The sequence below is a fragment of the Falco punctatus genome (genome assembly GCF_963210335.1).
Source record: "Falco punctatus genome assembly, chromosome: 4".
NCBI classification, from domain to species: Eukaryota; Metazoa; Chordata; class Aves; order Falconiformes; family Falconidae; genus Falco; species Falco punctatus.
The window spans coordinates 104,522,105-104,542,572 of NC_137583.1; the positions used below are offsets into that span (position 1 = coordinate 104,522,105).

General features: G+C 43.2%; 1 protein-coding gene and 1 long non-coding RNA gene across 3 annotated transcripts in view; one reads left to right on the plus strand and one right to left on the minus strand.

Moving 5' to 3' along the window:
- RARB (retinoic acid receptor beta) overlaps positions 1-7,394 on the minus strand; it is a 334,649-nt gene extending 327,255 nt beyond the window's left edge. For both annotated transcript variants that reach the window (XM_080385080.1, XM_080385078.1), the window contains exon 1: positions 6,452-7,394. The gene's annotated coding sequence lies outside the window, so the exon portion shown is untranslated. The remainder of the gene's footprint in view (positions 1-6,451) is intronic.
- The window catches only part of LOC308062879, a 77,759-nt gene continuing 57,316 nt past the window's right edge, over positions 26-20,468 (plus strand). Inside the window, exons 1-2 of the long non-coding RNA XR_013927733.1 lie at positions 26-5,789; positions 7,388-10,370. This is a non-coding gene — a long non-coding RNA (uncharacterized lncRNA). The remainder of the gene's footprint in view (positions 5,790-7,387; positions 10,371-20,468) is intronic.

Consider the following 20,468-nt stretch of genomic DNA (forward strand, 5'->3'; position numbering starts at 1 on the left):
CTCTGCATGCTCCAGAGAAAAGCATCTCCCCCTGTTCCGTAACAGCCCATCAGGAAATGGAAGGCAGCAATTCATCTTCATTCCCTAATCTCCAGCCTGGGCAAACCCAGATCCCTCAACATCTCCTTGTACACCATGTGCTTCAGCCCCCAACCACCTGAGCAGCCGTCCTCTGGGCTCTCCAGTTTGTCCCTACCTTGCTTGCACCGGGGGCCAAAGACAGGACACAGAAACAGCATTGTCAAGAGCAATAGTCACCCACCTCAACTAGGTGGCCACACTCTTGCTAATACACATCAGCATGCTATTAGTCCCCGTTGCTGCAACAGCACACTGCTGACTGATTCAGTGTTGGTTTTTAATCACTATACACTTTTACTCCTACAGTTCCCATACCCTAAGAATAATGGCTTAGAAGAAAGCACGTGATATGGATGGACACCAAATATCCCTTGGGCAATATATAATATAGACAAGAAGCCAATGTTGTAGCTAATATTTTTCATTAAACACTTACAAAGAAAAGAAGCCAGGCACGGTCTTACAGCCACGGAGGTGAACCCAAATTCTGCATGGAAAAGGATGGCAATATGCCACATCTTAAGCAGTAAATTTGCAAATCAGTACACTAAATCTGAGAAGTGCTCTGTTTCTTTTCCTGATTAATTTTTAAATACAAGTATTTTAGCTAAAATATTAACATCTACTGATGGCTGAAACAAGGTGGCTGCTCTGAGTTAAAACTCTTTAAACTATGAAAATGCAAAGACTTTAACATATTTCACCTTGATCACACAGCATTGTTTTACAGGTCCCCTTGACATACAGAGTACCATAGTCTTACCTTCCTTCCTGATCTCAAAGCAAGCTCTTCTAAGGATGACCTCAGAGGAGCAGCATGAAGCATTCAACAGAAAAATGCACTGCTTCATGAGTGGCATCTCAGATCACCTAAACACAGATCACTGTGGAACAGCATTTTTTTCAGTGACCAAACAAAGAAATATCTACATTTAAAGCAAACTGAATGTGGTTTAGAATGTAGCTATACAACTTCCTGCAGCTGACCCCAGAAAAAATAAAAGACATATGATCTGTAACTTCCTTTGACTTTTCTTTGAACTCTAGATGGAAACCTTTAAAAAGAAGGATTTTCTTACTAGTTACTTCTAAGTTTTCTGCTAAATTAAATTTCAAAAAAGTACCTAATGCTAAAATATTTGCGTGTACCAATACCTTGGGCTAAAGCATCCTCTCTTAAAGAAAAAGAACTTCTAATCATTATTTTGAGATAGGATCTACTGCATTACTTTGATAAATGAGCAGTACATATCACTCACTTGACAGCATAAATTCCAAAGTATTTGCAGAGAATCTAGGCATAGGTCAAAACAGATACAAGAAGATGTGAGAAAAGGAAGATGTGTTACCTGTACTGAGCTACTGAGAGTGACCTTAATTGCCTGGCATGTCCTTGCAGAGAGTGAATCAGGTTTCATTCAGAGACCCAAGGAAGGCAGCTTTCTATACAACTTCTGAGGATGCTCCCCATATGCCAGAATGGGTTTAATAAAGATTCTATGTATCATTTACTTAAAGCCTGTCTTCTATTACGTTGCTCCCTGCAGCAGCAATATGTAGCAGCTTTTTCATAACTGCCTAGATAAGAACTAAAACCTCCACAGTCATGACTACCAAATACTGCAGCAATAATCAGCAGTCCTGGACCTTAAGATTACTGGGTGTGCAAGTACAAAACCTGCCCCCTTAGCTGGCATATAATTTCCACCTGATCACACAAAATGTGTTTTAACAATCAAAAATAGTCATGGAAATATCTACATACACACACACACACGCGCACACACACACACTCTTACTCTCTCATCTCTGTGTACCGTATGCAGAATATATGTTACAGATATAACCAAAGTAAATAAGCCTTCAGCAATTTAATAATAGTAACAAACATAGGTGTATGTAATATTCTGCATCCATGAGAGAAAAGCCATGGCAAACGCACCGGAGCTGTTGCATGGTGGCAGTGTTCATGGCACCTCCTCAGTGAACCTGCTGCAACTCTGGAAAGGCACGTGCTTCCAGCCCCACGCTGCTGTCTATCAACTCCCCACGCCAGCCTACTAAACGGGAGACAAGCTGTAGCCCTGCACAAGAAGTAGCAGAGAAACTAGTGCGTCTCACAAGAGAGGCCCCTCTGCCTGCAACCAGCCCAAACACACACATCGGCACAGGATTCAACTAACTCAGGTCTGAAGTTTTACACACAACATGGAAAGGTTTTGCCATCACTGGTCTAACAGGGAGGACAAAACCCACCCTGTGTGCAAAGCTTTTTTAACACCTCTAAGGCTGGCACTTTTACTTCTCCAGGTTTGAGGGTTTTTTCCCCTTCAGCCTATCCTCTCCATTTAGCTTACATAGAGACCACCTACCGAGCGCCATGCTAATTAGCAACAGCTTGCACTCCGTATTAAAAACAAAAATAGCCCCCCCACCCCCCCAAAAAAAATCTAGTGAAAAGGGAAACTGTATGAGTTCATACACATTTCAACATTTCATGAATACTGGCCTATTTTAATTATATCTAAATAATTTTAATTCTGATCAGCAGACTTGCCATAATGGCTGAAAAATAAAGTCATAAATTAGATCTGTGATATGGTAGGATCTACTGCCCTACAGACTTGCTATAAAGCACTACTGAAATATATATGGCTGTAATCAAAGCTGACAATAATAAGCTCGTTGTGTCAGGATATAAGGAAGAGGTGAACAGCAGAGAGAAGTTAGGCTGGCATAGAAAAATCTAAAACCTCCAACAAACTAAATAAATATTTAACCAAGTGAAGGTCTTTCTGCTTTCGCTAACATGAGTAGCTCCTAAAAAAAAAGAAAAGGGTTCCTTATACTTTTTACAAAGGCATATAGTGATAGGACAAGGGGTAATGGCTTTAAACTGAAAGAGGGTAGATTGAAATTAGATATAAGGAAGCAATTCTTCACTGTGAGGGTGGTGAGGCACTGGAACAGGTTGCCCAGAGCAGCTGTGGATGCCCCATCCCTGGAAGTGTTCCAGGCCAGGCTGGATGGGGCTTTGAGCAACCTCGTCGGATAGAAGGTGTCCCTGCTCGTGGCAGGGGGGCTGGAACTAGGTGATCTTTAAGGTCCCTTCCAACCCAAACCATTCCATGATTCTGTAATTACAGGTAAATGTCTATTCTACAAATTCTCCACGCTTTCCTGTATTTATATAGAATACTGCACATTGCTTTGAAGGAGGGAAATACGATGAAACTGACATTTCGTCAGGATCTCAGGACTCAAAGACTGTCTCCTATCATATTTAATTAGAACACATCCTACAAAGAAGCAAAATTTTATGTAATTTTTTCCCCAATGACTTGCTTAAGCGTTAACAATAGTTTGCACCTACAATATGCATTTTAATAGACTCCATTATTATAATTAAGAACAGCTAAGCTATATTAGGGAATTTTAATAACTACAGTCTCCTCCTAATATATAAATGAGAGTCAATGATACTGAAAGACAACAGATTTCATGCGGGTAATCAGAGTTTGATGCTACAAGATATTACTGAAACAACAGGTTATTAAACAGGCAAGAACATATTAAGGCCTCATGCATAAAGTAACTATTAGTTCAGAAGAGTTAGAAGAAACTTCCACTATGCCAAAAAGGACACCATAACTGCTCACAACAGTTGGATGACACTGGCTGGACTTTGTACTGCAAACCACTGTGGAGTGGCAGCTTTTTAAATCGCTACTGATAATACACTGAAGATACTGAAAATACTGATAATACAGAAGAACCACGCGCTGGGGTGCAAAGCAGTGGAAAAATAGATCTTTGTCTTGAAAATACTGGTGCTCCACACAAGAAAGAAATACAAGTATTATTGTATTAAACCTGCTTGCAACTCTGATTTTACACATGTGTAAATCCACAGAAGTCAACAGAGACTGTGTTTATACTGCATACCTCTCCCACCATATCCATATGGGCACAAGTATGAAAACGGATGGTCCCTTTCAGGCACATTGGCTCAAACTCCTACTGTACACACCTGTGGGCACCTCATAACCAGAAATTTGGTAGAATAACTTATTTCACTCTACAGAAAAGCGGGTACGTGAGAATACAGAGCCTTCTACGCTTTGCCCACAGTAGAGACCCATTACCCCTGAAGCAAGCCAGTATCAATAAATTACTTTCACTACAAATATAAACAAACCTACTTCAGCAGAAAACCAAAAAGTCATCATGATGAAACAGTCCTTGGTGTTGTCACTCCTTCTACCTGGAGAGAACCGGATTTTCAAGTGTAACAGATTCTTTACTACACTGCCATTGGGGCAAAGTAGCCTGAAAATGCAAGCGGACTGCAAGACCCCTCAGCTCTGCAGGAAGGTGCAGAAGAGAATCAGAAAAGATGCAAAATGCGACCATCTGCTTTGGAGCCAGCCTTTGCACTCTTCATGAGCATGTTTAGTCACAGAATGATGACAACCTGGGTCGAGGCAGATCCTATACTAGTAACCACTCTCATTTACTAACACTGACATTACTATGCAAGGACAAATCCTGCAACCCTTTATCTAGCATAAAGTATTTTGCTGGAAGCTTACCCACATAAAAAAATCTAAGGATCGACCTTCTCTGATCATTAAATCAGACACAGACAGATGCTGACACATCAAGCTCTTACCCAGGGCTTAGTTCATAAAAGAAAGATTTAATTAGCATTTTAAAACAAAACCACCTTTCTTGGTTAAAAACAAAACAAAACACACACCAACTCTCGATGCTCTTAAAATAAGAGCAATGTTTTTTTTCAGTTTTGCTTCCAACTCTTCCCAAACAACATAACCAGAACCGCAAACAAGTGACGGCCACATAGCAACTTCTACCCCAATGACACCATTTGCACTGACACCACTTTACCTTACATCAGCCTCTCCCACACGCATAGGCTCTTGCACTAGGTATTCAATTCCTTCAGTTAACCGTAACATCATATATAATTAACCTACACTTGCTAAACTTCCTCATGAGAACTCCTCCAAGAGTAAGAGCCAAAAAGCCGTCTCAGTGAATTTCCTCTCTTTGGGCTGTTGCTGTACTGTTCTGTCGGGCACTCTTTGGATCCAGCACGGTCCTTGGACAGCAATATTTTGTGTTGCACCATTAAATATTTTGTTTTCAGAATCTATGCTATTGCTTCCTGTCTGTCTTCAAAGATGAAGTTAGACTGCATTTATTGCCTACGCTTCAGCCCCTTTGTATTTTGTTACATGTCGCTTGCTAAAAATGCTATTAAGCACGCCTCAGCCAAAGGCAAAATAGCAACGCTATCAAAACCAGCAAAATCCTGCCAGATTCAAACGACCGAGCTGTCACTCTAAATACACACCACAACGTAGCACTGGAGAATATCAGAACTGCATGAACAGCATTCCTATCACCCCCTTGCACCAGAGCCCGCAGTACGCGCGCACAGCGCCGAGCCTTCACACCGTGTTTGTGAAACGCCTATCACTGACCCGCAGCCGGCGGGGCCGCCGCGGGCCCCGGCAGGGCCAGCCCCGCTCACCCCGAAGCAGCCCCCGCGCCCCAGCAACACCCCGCGGCCAGGCGGCCCTGAGCCGCGCGTCACTCCCCGCGGAGCCGCCCCCGCACGCCTTCCCGGCTATCCACCGAGTTGCCGAACTACGGAACTATTCGGCACGCACGACGATGAACGAGTAAGTGGCCGCCCAAGAGCCACGCCGCGGTGGCCGTCCCCGCACGGGAATGTCATCCCGCGAGGCGCGCCGCCGGCGGGGCGCTGCCCTCACGCTCCCAGTCACTTTTTACGGCAAGCTCTGCCAAGGCCCATCCGCTTGTTTTAAGCGCATCTGCAAACACCACGGGTTTATTATTATTATTTTTCGGCCAAAACAAGCGCCGTTTGTGCAGAGGCCGGCACGCGGGGCAGCAGCGCACGGCGGGGCTCCCGCCCCGGGCCGTCAGGGTCCCGCGCAGTTTGGCGCTTCCCGCGCGCGACTTCGCCGCACCGGACCGCCGCGCGACGCCGTCCCGGGCGCTTTTGTCTGCGAGGGAGAGGGGGCAGCGCCCGCGCCGCCGCCGGCCGCCCACGGGAGACACGCGCACCCGCCCCGTGCACCCGCCTCGCCGCCGCAGCGCGGCCGCCCCGCTCCGCACCCGCCGCGGCTGGGCCGGGGCGGCGCGGGCCCCGCGTGGGCGCGGACACGCGCGGAAGGGGCCGCGGCGCGAGCGCCGCGCCAGCCGGGCTGCGGGGGGGGGGCGGCGGCACGCCCCGCTCCGCTCCCCTCCCCTCGCCGCCTCCCCCCGCCGCCGGCCGCGGCGGGCAGCAGGGAGCCCTCCCCGGCGCCGCTCGCGTTACCTCCGCAGCCTCCCGCTCCCGCCGCCGCCCCGCCAGTGCAGCCGGCAGCGGCGGCGGCAGCCCCGGACCCCCCGCCCCGCCCCGCCCCGCCCCCTGGCGGGGCCGCCGGGGGCTCGCGCGCCCCCTCGCCGCGCGCGGGCGGGGGGGGCAGCGGGCAGAAGGGCCCCCTCTGCTATCCCACCCCCGAAGCCCGGCGGGGGCTCGGCGGCGTGGGCGGCGGCGTGGGCAGCGGCGGGGCGGGAGGGGGGGCACGGCGGCCCGCTGGGCTCGTCCCCCCGCTCCCCAGGAGCTGTCAGTCGCCTCCGGAGCGTCGTCCCCCCGGGTCCGGGGGGCGTCGTCCCCGTCCCCCATTCCGCCTAGCGCCGGGGGCCAGGGCAGAGGACGGGCCTCGCCCCCGCCCCCCCCCCCCGCCGCAGCCGCCTCGCTGCTGTACCCGCGCTCCTGCAGCCCCCGGGGGAAGTTGCACTCTCGGCCGAGCCCCCGCCCGGCGCACCTCGGGGCCGGTGTGCCGGCCGCCTGATGCCCGGGCCGTCGCGTCTCCCGTGCCTCCCGCAGGCGTCGGGCCCGACGGGCGGCTCCGGCAGCGTGCGGTGGGAAACGCTGGGTTTCCGGCCGGGGAAGGAACCCCGAGAGCGGAGGAAGGTGCGGTGATGCTCGGGCCGGGCCGGGCAGCTGGCTGCGAGCGGCCGGCGGGGCCTCCAGCCCGCTGGCGACTGCCTGCGTCCCAGCATAGTGACCGCAGGGTCTTCGGGAGATAAACACGTGCAAAAATACACTCGATTCAGATTTTTGACAGCTGTAATGAGCTCAAGGAAGAATTATGTAAACATTATTAAGTGTAATAAACACATGTCAGCATTAGGCAGTCTTCTGTAGAAATGTTGGTAAAAGCCACGGTGAACGTTTTATTCATAATGTCTTTTTAACTTTATGTAGCTGGTATAATAGGCCCCGTGCCTCGACGGAAAATCATTACCCGGTAATAGATGAGCCAGTTCGGAAGGAGAGCCACTGGGATACTGCACACTTTCATTCATAGATGCTACGTATTAGAGGAAGTAGCAGGAGGCCTGCCAACTTTCCCAATTTAATTATTAAGCTGTCAGTTCCTGACTCCTTGTTTCAACTTCCTGAGGCAACATCTGGCTGTAATAACAAAAATAAATAAATAAAATAAAATTTGATCATTCACTCAGCAGCACTCTATTTGCAATGTCCTTTTTGCTGCAACTTTTCTGAAAAAACTCGATACGGGGGATCTGGACTCGGCATCTCTCTGAACCACCCGAAAGTAAAGACAAGAATGGTTTCGGCTGTGATCCTCAAGGCAAAGCTGTGAAGAAGGCTGTATCATACTTGAGCCTTTTTCACCAAGTCCAATGGTGTGCGTTTTAATCTTCCTAATCCTTTTATTCAGAAGAACATCAGCATTTTTTTCACTGCATGAAGCTGAATGATATGACTTTGGGAGATTAAAAAAATAAAATCTTTTGCTAGCCAAGAATTTTTGCATTTTCATCAAACATTGCTTCAAAAGGGGAATGTTGGCTTCAGGAAAAAAAAGAAAAAAAAAAAAAGCCATAAAGGATATCAGATTAAATGCTACCAAATGTGAGCAAAACACTGAAGAGAAGTTTTAAAATATCCATGACTGCGTCTTCATGTGTTCTCTGGGTCTGTTTCATATGATGCGACAGCTTCAGCTCCCAATTTGTTATTGCAGTGGCTTTTGGAACTGTATGCCTCTTTGTTTCTTTTCCATATCCTCGCTCAAATACATGCACACGCTTACAAAAATATGTATCTATATATGTACATATGCACACAGAGGGACAGATACAGAGTGACTCAGCTCTGCGTTCTACTTGCTTAATCAGTTTTCAGAGCTCCAGCACTGTTCACTTATTTAAAATGCCTAAAGCCACCTTTCCCACATTACTTATTTCACTGCCAGGGTGCAGAGCCTTTGACAAAGCTGGGCCATCTACGCTGCCTTCTGTGGGTCACACTCTCCAAACTGCCTTTCGGCAGGTCAGAGGTCAGCCCTTCCATTAATCACACGACAGCTTGGGCTTCAGTGCTGACCCTGCACACCAGTCCTAGGGAATCCTACAAGACCTTTTTTTCCTGGTGGTCACTTGGAGCTAAGGAAGGAAATCGAAATCTGGAGGAAGAGGTCCTGCAAGCCCAAACCACAATGAGATGGTATCAGGAATGCTGTGGGGTGACCGCCATCGCCCATGAACGTCATTCAGCACTGCTCAGCACTTGGGTCTCTCCGGTGCCATGGGACGGATCAGAGGTGTAACGACTGTGGTGCTAAGTATGAGTTGCACATGTATGGCAGCAGCGCCTAATTCAGTACCTCCAAGTGTGACTCTGCCCTCATGCTCCCAGAGAAAGCACTCCTGGTTTTCCCATTCTATTAATTCTCTCTCCCATTAAGAAGTTAGGTGTAGAAATCAGAAGAGTCTGAAGTCAGTATTGCTATCTTTTGGGGCTCCTGTCGGAGGTCTGACATGAGGTGGGCTTTTTGTTGGGTTTTTTTTTCCCTCAGAAGTTTCCTTCCTCTCGTAGCTTGGAGGAACTTCTGGAACATTTTATTGATTTCCTAGCTGCTCTTCACTGGAACTCCTCATAATTCCTGGCTTCCTAAGGCTTACTGGGTACTTTTCCTTTCATATCCTCTAGTTCAAGCAGCAGAAAGGCTAACTATCCTGTTAAGTAGGGAAGCCTTTCTTAAATCATTGAAGGAACTCTAGACATATCCTTTCATATCTGTCTCCCATCTTCTAGTTAAATAACTATGCCTCTTAAGTCCTCATAGGAGGGGATTGAATATTTTATATAAATTCTATTCAAGATTCTCCTGTTTTCCCTACAGTTCATGAAAGATCAGTCAGACTCTTCCTTTAGACTGTAAAGAAGAAAGAAAATAGAGTGAGGGGAGAATGTTAAAAGTGGATTTTCTGGTCAAATTCTATTTATCATTTTTTCTACCGTTAGCCAGTTTCCATGTATAGGGCTCAGATTTCTTTTTAGAAAAGCCACTTGGGATTAAAAAAAAAAAAAAAAAAAGAAAAAGAAAGAGAGAAAAAACACTCAAAACAAAACATTTAAAAATGCTCTGGATCAAAACAATGTTTCTGAGACAGCAGCAATGACTATGCTGAGTCCTGTGACCAGATGTAGCTTTGAAAACTTTTTGTAGTCTCTTGCTATAGGAAGTAGAGTTTGTACTTGTGTACATTTAGGAGTCTGTCATCAATTTCCCTACTTCTTGCCCAGGAGATCCCTTGACAACTTCTGTGCCATATATGGATTCAGCAGTAAAGAGGAAACTATGCAAAAAATGAGCAAATCCTTTACAAAAAGAAGGTTAAAGTACAATTTAACACAGGGAATTTTAACAGCCTGCTAATGAAGGTCAATAACATAATGGATAAGACTACAACAGAAGTAATTATATATTTACAAATGTGACAGCAGAAATTAGGGTCTTCTTAAAAGTAGCAGCTGTTAATTGCCAGCCTTACGTACAGACCACACTTGGATACACTGCTAATTAACTGAAAGGGGAAACTAGAGGAGTTTCAGCTCCGAGTTGCTTGCTGTGGACCTAGGGGTCAAGCGAGAGATGCTGTTTCCAAGGTAGATCCCAAGCTGGGTAACATTTGTTGGCTATATGGAGGCAGTGATGGCTGTCTGAAACAGAATTGCCTATGCAGAAGAAAGCCAGGGGAAGCAGTATATGCTGATCCACTCGGGCCAGCCTCTGCAGCTAGTAAAGCAACCTGATGTAAATAAAGAGCCTCGCAGGTATCTGTTATTCTATGGTCTGGAGACATCAGCTCATATAAAACTGCAAAATGTTTGAGACTCAGAAACTAAAATTACTTTCCTTAATGAAAAGGATTGTGTGATGAAAGGAAGAAAAAAAAACATCCTGCAGGATTTGAAACATCAGCCAGCAGACAAGAGAAATCCAGAATCCCACTGAGCTTGAGGGGCTTTCTGTACACTTAAATGAACATTTGTTGCAACAGCCAGCCCTCATCCAAGGACATGATATAATCCCAAGGTATTAATAATAACAACTCAATCCCTAGCAATATTCTTCCCCCTCCCCGCCCCCCCTTTTTTTTAACTTGTTCCTACAAGATACTCATAAGAAGGAACATGGAGTCTGCGGACAGTGTTCAGAGCATGAATTTTGTCTCTGACATGCTTACTAGGTAACAGAGATGATATTTTACCTTTAGAGATGAAAAATAAAGCTGTGGTGCAATTGCACCATCATGCAACAATAACTGATGCTGGCAGCTGAGATTATAGTAGCGTCTGCAGCTACAAATACTCAGCTGGGACTCCTTTAGGCTTCTGTGTATCAGCTGGTCTTCTATTATCTCCTTGGGAATTGAACTAAGCAACACATGGGTGCCATGACTTCTGAATGCTTGATAAAGGAAGTAAAAAATACAGCTAATGGAATATCCAACCAGTATAATTGATATAGTAAAACCTCCTCTACTGAGCTTGGTAATGACTTAACAAGGGCATGCATGAAAGACAAAGGAAGACATTAGAATAGCTAACCCACTTGTTATTGGGAGAGTTAATTAGGTACATTGTGTTTAAAGAACTGCTTCTTGAGGTTGTCCCCAGGATGGATTGCCAGGAAGTATCAGGTAGTAAGTCTACTGATAAGACAATATGAAGAACATGGGAGGACCATTTTCTGGGAGTGAAAAAAGTTATAACCCTCTAAGGAGTTAGGATGTAAAACTGCAGAAAGCAATGCCAATTTGTAAGAAATCTTATCAGCTTGGCACATAATCAGTGACAATGAACTGAAACCTTAATTACAGAAAAAAGATGTACAGGGCAGAAAAAAAATCTTACAAATGTGGAGGTAAATAAATACAGAGATCTGGCTAAAGTACTGTGGATTTAGCTAATAAGGAGAAACTCAGTTTGGGTGGAGAAAGAACAAAAATGTAAGTTACAGAAAGACAGATGTGTAAATCAAGCTGTGTTTGTATTTCTGGATTTGTCCCATACACTTACGATAACATGTAATTCCTACAAGATTTCTGCTACATCTTCTCTTGAAGGAACTCATGCATCTAGTAGGCACAGATCAGTGTTATTTAGAGGTCAGAAATTAAATGACAAGGGAATCCAAGTATTTGAGTATAAAAGCAGAGTATTTCATTCTTGTAGAGGTCCTTAAGGTGATCACAGTAGGTCGAGAGTTCACAAAGCACATGCATTACACTGCCTGCTACTTTACAAAGCACCACCAAAAAGTTGTTACCAGACATAATGAGTAGAAGTAAGTTTTGCTCATAGTATGCAACAGCAAAGTATGTTTCTCGAAAGGGTTTGGTAGCCCAGCCACTAAGGGATGAAAGACTGGGTACAGTTGAATATACACTGATGAAACATAGTATTGCAGTCTGGCCCCGCAAACTGCGTGTTCTGGCAGAGGAATCAGAATGGCTGTTATAAGTCAAAGCTTTAGACACCTTCAGACAAGTATGAACTAGTGTCTGTCCTGCAAGTAATGGAAGGGAGGTACTGTGTAAATCACATCAGTGATCCATGCTTAGAGTTCTGACCAGAGAAGAACAACAAATCTGTGTTACAGAGGTCCCTGTGTCATCTTTTTTATGTAATACCACTCAGACCTCGACAATCAATACTGTTCTGATAAAATTATTTTTGGATTCATGCTTCCTGATAAACTTTTGTATTTTTCAAAAACTGGCAAGGACCTTTGCACCTGCACAGGTGCCAGATGCAAAAGACTTATGTCAGTGACATGGGACAGTATTTCAAAAGATGAACCAATATATGAGTCAGATGCAAGCATGCTGTCCTGGTTTCAGCTGAGACAGAGTTAATTTTCTTCATAGTAGCTGTTGCAGTGCTGTGTTTTGGATTTGATGTGAGAACAATGTTGCTAGCACACTGATGGGCTTAGTTCTGGCTGGGTGATGTTTACACTAAGTCAAGGAGCTTTCAGTTTCTCAGGCCCAGCCAGCAAGAGGGCTGGAGAGGCACAAGAGATTGGGAAGGGACACAGCCAGGACAGGTGACCCAAACCAGCCAAAGAGGTATTCCATACATATGATGTCATAATGAGTATATAAACTGGGGGAAGAAGAAGGAAGATGGAGACATTTGGCATTATTGTGTTTGTCTTCCCAAGTCACCGTTAGGCATGATGGAGCCCAGCTTTCCTGGAGATGGCTGAACACCTGCCTGCTGAGGGAAAGCAGTGAATTAATTCCTTGTTTTGCTCTTCTGGCATGCGTGGCTTTTGCTTTACCTATTCAGCTTTCTGTCTCAACCTATCTGACCCCCTGCCCCATCCAACGGTGGGGGGAGTGAGCGCGCAGTTGCAGAGTGCTTAGTCATGTGTGGCAACACGTGCGAAACAGAATAACAACAAAAACAACAAAGAGAATAATCTATCCATCTAAGAAAAAAACAGAAAAGTGCAACTAAATAGTGGAAGGCTGAACCTAGAGGAGGACTTCAAAAAATCTGAAGTTTTCAGTATAATACGTTCCCAACTAATGGACCTGGCCCATAAGTTACGGACTCTGTATTCCTCCATAATTTTAGTCCATCTAAAAGGAGAACCCTGGGAATGACTACAGCATTCAAAATCTTTGTAGGTGGTGGATTCCCTAGTTTTGTAGGATTTTCTATAATACTGAAACTTGTATGGCTGGTTAGAGTTCTTGTAAAACTAAACAGAGGAAAAGCCATAAGAATCAGTGCAAGGAGCCATAGAGATATATGTGTCTTTATAAATGTGTTAATAAATGTGTAATTTTTTAGTATACATGAATTTTATATATATATATATATATATATAAATACAGAAAAGATAAGTCCTATCAGCACATGTAGAAGTTCTTATTTGCAATGTTCCAAATTCTCCCTGGCTCTGTTTCCTGAATTCATCCTCTAGGGCAGATGTTCAGTCCTGTAATTACTTTTGAAATTACATTCCTAAAACCTAACTCCTTAAGTGAGTAGTGTGGAGTGCAGTATGGAAGGGTATTTATAAGTGACTTATTTAACAGTTACTTTTTACAGTCTTTTACAAGTTGATTGCTGCATGGATGCACATAGTGCACCTGCCTTCCCTGGGACCTTACAGGTTAGTAATGGATGCTTCATGTAATAGAGAATCAAGTGTGGTAATTGAACCTGTATTCTGTTGTATTCCAATACGTCCTTGGATATGCTGTAAGCAGGTGGCATTGGTTGAAGAAAATACTAAGCAGATGCTCAACTGGTAAACATACCATAGATCCGTTGCTGCTGCAAGTTATTGTTTCATTTCAGGATCTGCTCCAGATTTGTAAGCAGTCCTGCAGACACTGCTGAATGATGGGGCATGATTCCAGTCTCCTTCTGGAGAGGTATCTGGTGATTAGGAAAGACCCCCTAGGACATCTCACAATGGCACTCAACACCTAGGTCACAGCAAGCCTCTAATGTCCCTAACTTGTGAGTCAATTTTACACCAAGCATTTAGAAGCTTTCTGGCGATCTTCAGAGTATTTCATTCTTTTATGCTTATTTGGAAAGAATTCTCTCCAAAACAATACAAATGAGTAAGCAAACAAACAAGAACACCAGTAGGGTGCCTGTAATTGAGACCTTAGGCATAACTGTTTATTTATGGAGGATAAAACATTGATATTTATCTATGTTAATCTTTGACTACTTTCTAAGTCACATGGAACAGCTTATTAAAAAAAGAAAGGGTGATGTACAGGGGTAACAGCTACTCTGAGGTGGTTTGCGAAATCACACTGTCATTGTTTCATTCAACCCAGTGAGGTCAGTCTTCTAATCAAATTCAGTGAGTTTTACATCAAGCCTTCAGTCTGCATTCTTCCTTGTCACAAACACAGTTGGTATTTCTTATTATCTATGCTGTAGTACTTTTCTGAGTGTGTTTGGGTTTCGTGCAAATACAGGAAGAAACAGACTTACTGCTATGGGGATAAAAAGTGCCTTCCTAACTCAGGAAAATAGCCCTGTAACAGCTAGACTTGGTATGTTACCGAGTTTCATCCGTTGCTCATATCTGACTGTAATTTGCTGTGGAGCGTTCTGCTATGGCTTTCTACAAGGAGCAATATGAAAATTGCATTGAATCGTATTCCGGAGTGAAAATGAAGGGGGAGGGAATGGGCACCACCACCCCCCCAGCCTCAGCTAGAAAAGGCAAGCCCCCTCCCCGGGCCGGCGGGGGCCGATGCGGTGAGAGCTCCCTCTTCCGTTGCAGATAGCCGCGTTCTCGTTTTAACCCAAACGGCTGGTTCCCTGCTAGATTTTGTCATTGCCCTACTTACCCCACATTTCTGTTTTAAATTAACATTATTCCGTTGTGTTCTTTTACTGCTTGTTATTGTTTTGTATTGTGGCATTGCTTGGGCTGTCCATTGACTAATACAAAAATCAATACCTCTTCCACAGAAGAAATTCTGAATAAGCTGAAAGCAAATAATACAATTATCAAGGCACCATTTAAATTAAACTGAAAAAAAACCCCAGGAATGCACAACATACTAACACCAGCCTTCTCTCTTTATAGCTACTTGTAAGGTAGTATCATTGACATTTATGATCTGAGTGAAGGTTTGTTTAAAATGTCATCAGTTTTTGTAAACATGGAAAATACTTCTTGGAATGATTTGTACGTGAGACTATTTCTTAGTTAAATAACTTATTTACTTCTTTCATTGCAATACACTCACAAGGTGAGTCTGAAACTTGTTTATCTGACAAGGTCCAAGCGCAAGCATGAACTTCTAACAGTTGGCTTTCAAAGATACTAAAAAATAATTTCAATAAGAACTATTTATGTTGGAAGTTGTGTTACCATCTCCCATTAATATGCCTCTTTCTGTGGCATAATGTCCTCCTCCTTTCCCCCCAGCTGAATGGTTCATCTACTTAAGTCTTTGGGGAAAGAACAGTCATTTGCTAAATGTTTTTACAGCCCATAGCACAGGAGGGTCTTGACCCGACTGGTCTTTGGCCTTAGAATATTTTAAAGGAATTTGTTACTTATTATTCTTGTGTGTAATATATCATGAAAGGTTTCCATTGCTCTCATGTTTTATTGAAGGTTATTTTTTATCCCGCTTAAATATGTCGTAGTTGCCCTCAGAGTATCAGGTTTACAGTGCGGCTTCTGCAATACAATCATGATACAGATCACATAGAATAATGAATGTGTTACAGTAAGTCTGGTGGATACATCAGAGAGGTTTTGCAGGAGGTGAGCTGATGATCTGAAAAGGGTAAGAGGATGTTATGGTGGAAGTCAATAAGATCAGGGGGAGGCAACTACAGGTACAACAGCAGAGGGACCTGTCTAAGAGGAAACCTTGCTAGTGGGGGTGATTTTGTAGGTGATGTAGGACACACGTTGATAGGAAGCAAGGCTGCCTTAGTACCGTTGTTACAACCTGCTTACTGTAAATGTAATTGCTTGTAGACAATAGAAGACAATAATTGTAAATTACAAAATGTAATGCACGAACTGTAGTTTATATATAATATGAGACAATATCCTCCCTGTTAACAGGCTTGAAGTTTAATGCCTTACTAGATTATCATGCCAATAACAAAGTTTCGTTATTTAAAAGACATTCATTATGGGAAAAACAATCATAGCAGCAGTATTCAAGCAGTTAATCCACTATGCAGTTTTCCTATATTTCCAAGCTGTTGGTTGTTTTAAAAGAAGCTATAATTACATTAAATACTTCCCAGTGTTCAAAAGCTGGAATTGCTTGGCTTTCCACTAGGTTGTTATCTTGCAGTAACCATGGGTGAGGTGTGAGGTGTAATCACAAACAAAAAAGAAATTGGCATAGTCAACACTGTCTCATTAAAATGATGACTGCACACTGAAAAACATTTCACTTCTATATTAATTACTGAAGAATATTAACTTACCCATAACTCTACACTTACCCATAATTCTATACCAACGGTATAAATTTAGGCAGTGCACCTAGATTTTCCTTTCTCTAGCTCAAGGTAAACACTTTGTCTCATAAAAAGTAACTGATTTTACCAATGAGACTAGATCCCTTTACCAGTAAAATTCTGGCAGCTTTAAGGAAGAAAAAAAGCTATATTCAGACCTATGAGACCCTGTATAGATACAGTATTGTCATAGAAGAATATCTGACTTTCAGTCCCCCCACCCCATCTTGCCTCTTGGTTTGCTTATCTAAGTAACATCCTATTTGCCAAAGGAATCCAAAAGAAGAAAGTAACCTCAAAGGTAGGAAAGCTGTGGTCAACAACAACTGAATGTTACAACCACTGGAAATCTAGGACGCACAGTTCCAGAATAAAATGGAGAATTTCCATCTCCAGTGTAATTTCTGTGGGAATATGTTTCAGCCAATGCTGGTGATTTACCAGAATGTTAGGAAGAAAAGTTAGATGAGTGAGTGAGAACCCGACAAGGAGTCTAGTTACATGACAAAGTTCTCCTCATAAACAAGGATCCAAGAGGTTACAACAAAGCAGTTAATCTCTTTCTTACTCAGAAGACAGTGGTGAATATTTAGGGATATCTCACTGGGTGCCAGCCCACAGACTCTCCCTGGAAACTAGCGGCTGTGAGAAAATTCGGGTATTCATTAAAATAGCCAAGGAGAGAGCAGGAAGATCAGGGCAGTCAATCTCAACAACAGATAGAAACAGAAATAAATGTCATGGAGGAATGGAAAAGACTCCTTCCCTTGCTGTGCAATGGTGCTAGCATGAGAAAAGCAAATTTATGTAAAGACAGTGGTAAACCCAAACATATTTGGGAGAAAGAGCCACTGCCTTTAAAACTTGTGCTCTTTTTTTCTTCTGTAGCCTTAATATGAGAGCAATAAAAATGGCATTGCACAGACAATGCAGCTAATATTTTCCTAGAATACATTAGTATAGAATTTGTGTTCATAGCTGCATAACTGATTACAAAGCTTTGTTTTCTCCATGTTAAGAAAAAGCTGTTACACATTAGGGTACTTGCTGGATCATAAAGAAATGTACTTTATGGTTAGAGAGAAAATACCATTGTGTAGAGGGACATCTCATACTATAGATGGCACTTTGGTTCTCAGAATACAGCCTTGTAATAAGGAATAAATTCAAAACATTTCCTAGTCCCCATGATAAGGATATATTAAAATTGGAGGTACAAATTCATGCATTTTGGCGGACGTCTATGTAGGCTTACAGCAATATTCAGCAAAACTCTTGTTAAAAAACCCCTTTTATCAGTGACCTTTCCTTTAGAAATTCTGTGATAAGACTTGAGGATATCACATTAAGTTTCTTAGTATAAAATTGAGCACTGAACAGACTTTTAGAAAGATTATAGTGCTAGAGGGATATTTAATGGTGAAATCACTTACTGTAATACTCATTTCTGAGAGCAAAGGTCTGAGTGAAATGAATTTGGTGATCTTAGATTAGTCCTTGGTGGGTAGAGGTCCATGTCTGAAGTCAGCTACATGTATAATTAGGTATAATTTCTACATCTGTTCAATAGAGGTTAATTGAACTATCATAATAATTGAATTCTAGTACTTCTGATTTTTCTATTCAAAGTGTTCCTGTGAGATCAGAGCCAAGTACTCATCATCTAGCACATTTGTAGGAAATTCCTGTTGCATTCAGTATTTGGTCTGTGGGTTAATGCAGGGCATTGGCATTTTTCAAAGGTCTGAGCAGACACACACATCAAGTCTTCAAAAATAAACAGACTAAAGAAACAGCAAAATACAAGTTACACGTACATAGATTCTATATTGAGAATTCCTCATAACTTTAAGAAACAGTCAAAAGAAGATATGTTACCAACTGACAAAGCAAGAAAGACCTAATAATCTTACCCACGTGTTCTGCAAGAATGTCACTCTTCTTTAGATTCAGATTGTATTGTAAGTATTCAGTAAGTAAACACTGTGCATTAATTCTGAGCCTAGAGTAATACAGCTTTATTTTCTTTCTGCAGTTGCAGGTGTGCAACACATGACAAGAGCATATGCATGAATGCTGTGCATATTTACTCTTCCGTATATGCAAGCAGTTACACACATTTTACAAGGCTACTGCTCACTCATTCAGAAAACTAACAGGTTTTCTTTTACCACTTTCTTATGAGAAGAAAAGTAGACAGGCACTGTGATAAACTGTATCCATTTATATATCCACCTGGGATCAACATTATTGGATTATCCTTGGCTTACTACAATTTTCAGACTCTCTCTTTACATTTTTAAGGAAACAATGTTTGCTTTTCATTTACTGAGTTTAGCATTTATGAAGAATACAGACTTTTGATACTGAAGTTCTCAGTGCATTGAGATAGGCAAGCTACGAAATAAGTTTTTCTCACAGAACAGGTAGGAAAGGCATTCTCCATTCCCATATCAGCGTAGGCTTGTCAGCTAGGACTGCCCACAGAGGTGTCAGAGATGGTCAGGGAGTGCAATTTCACCAAAACATCTTCAGAAATTTAGACAGCTTATTAAAAAAAATCACAAAAAGTAAAAATATTCCATCTTAAAAAAATAATTGGAAATACTGCCATATTGTTTGGAAGGCTTTATGAACATTAAGCCTGAGTATCCCTGATCTGTCAGCTCACTGGACTACTCCCATGGTACATAGGTTCGATATTAGCAGTGTTTTGCTTTGATATAGCATGGGAGTTTTGGGAGTTACTGTCTCTCTGGGGTGTCCAGCTCATAGTAGAAAATACAGGCAAGACAAATCTATCACAGTTACTAAATTACCATTTACATTTTAAAATTCATTAATCCTCTCCAACTACTGAACTTTTTACTTGTAAATTATCCTTATAATATATAATATATAACATATAAGACTGAACAGATGCGGCCCTCTATATCCAGATAGCAGCAGCAGCATATTCACAAGCCCTGGTCCTCATGGGAGACTTCAGCCACCCCGTATCTGTTGGAGGGACAACACAGCAGGGCTTAAGCAACCCAACAGGTTCCTGAAATGCATTGATGGTAACTTCCTTTTTCATGTGATAGAGGAGCCAACAAGAAAAGGCACTATGCTGGACCTTGTTCTCACCAACAAGTAGGGGCTGGTGGGGAATGTGATGTTCAAGGGTCGCCTTGGCTGCAGAGATCATGAAATGGTGGAGTTCAAGATCCTTAGGGCAGTGAGGAGACCACACAACAAGCTCACTACCCTGGACTTCAGGAGAGCAGACTGTGGTCTCTTCAGGAATCTGCTTGGAAGAATACCATGGGATAAAGCTCTGGAGGCAAGAGGGACCCAAGGAAGTTGGCTAATATTCAAGGATCTCCTCCTCCAAGCTCAGGAGCGATGCATCCCGACAAAGAGGAAGTCAGGCTAAAACACCAGGAAGCCTGCATGGATGAACAAGTTGCTCCTGGACACAAAAAAGGAAGCCTACAGAGGGTGGAAGCAAGAACAGGTGACCTGGGAGGAATTCAGAGAAATTGTGCAAGCACCCAGGGATCAGGTTAGGAAAGCTAAATCCCTGATAGAATTAAATCTTGCCAGAGACATCAAGGGCAAGAAGAAAAGCTTCTATAGGTGCATTAATAACAAAAGGAAGGCTAGGGAAAATGTGGGCCTTCTCCAGAAGGAAACAGGAGACCTGGTTACCCAGAATATGGAGAAGGTTGGGGTATTCAACGACTTTTTTGCCTTGGTCTTCACCAGCAAGTGTTCAGCCACACTGCCCAAGTCACAGAAGGCAAAGGCCGGGACTGGAGAATGAAGAGGCATCCACTGTAGAAGAAGAGCAGGTTTGAGAATATCTGAGGAACCTGAAGGTGCACAAGTCCATGGGACCTGATGAGGTGCATCCGTGGGTCCTGAGGGAACTGGCAGATGAATTGACTAAGCCACTATCCATCATATTTCAGAAGCAGTGAGAGTTCCTGGTGAACTTCCC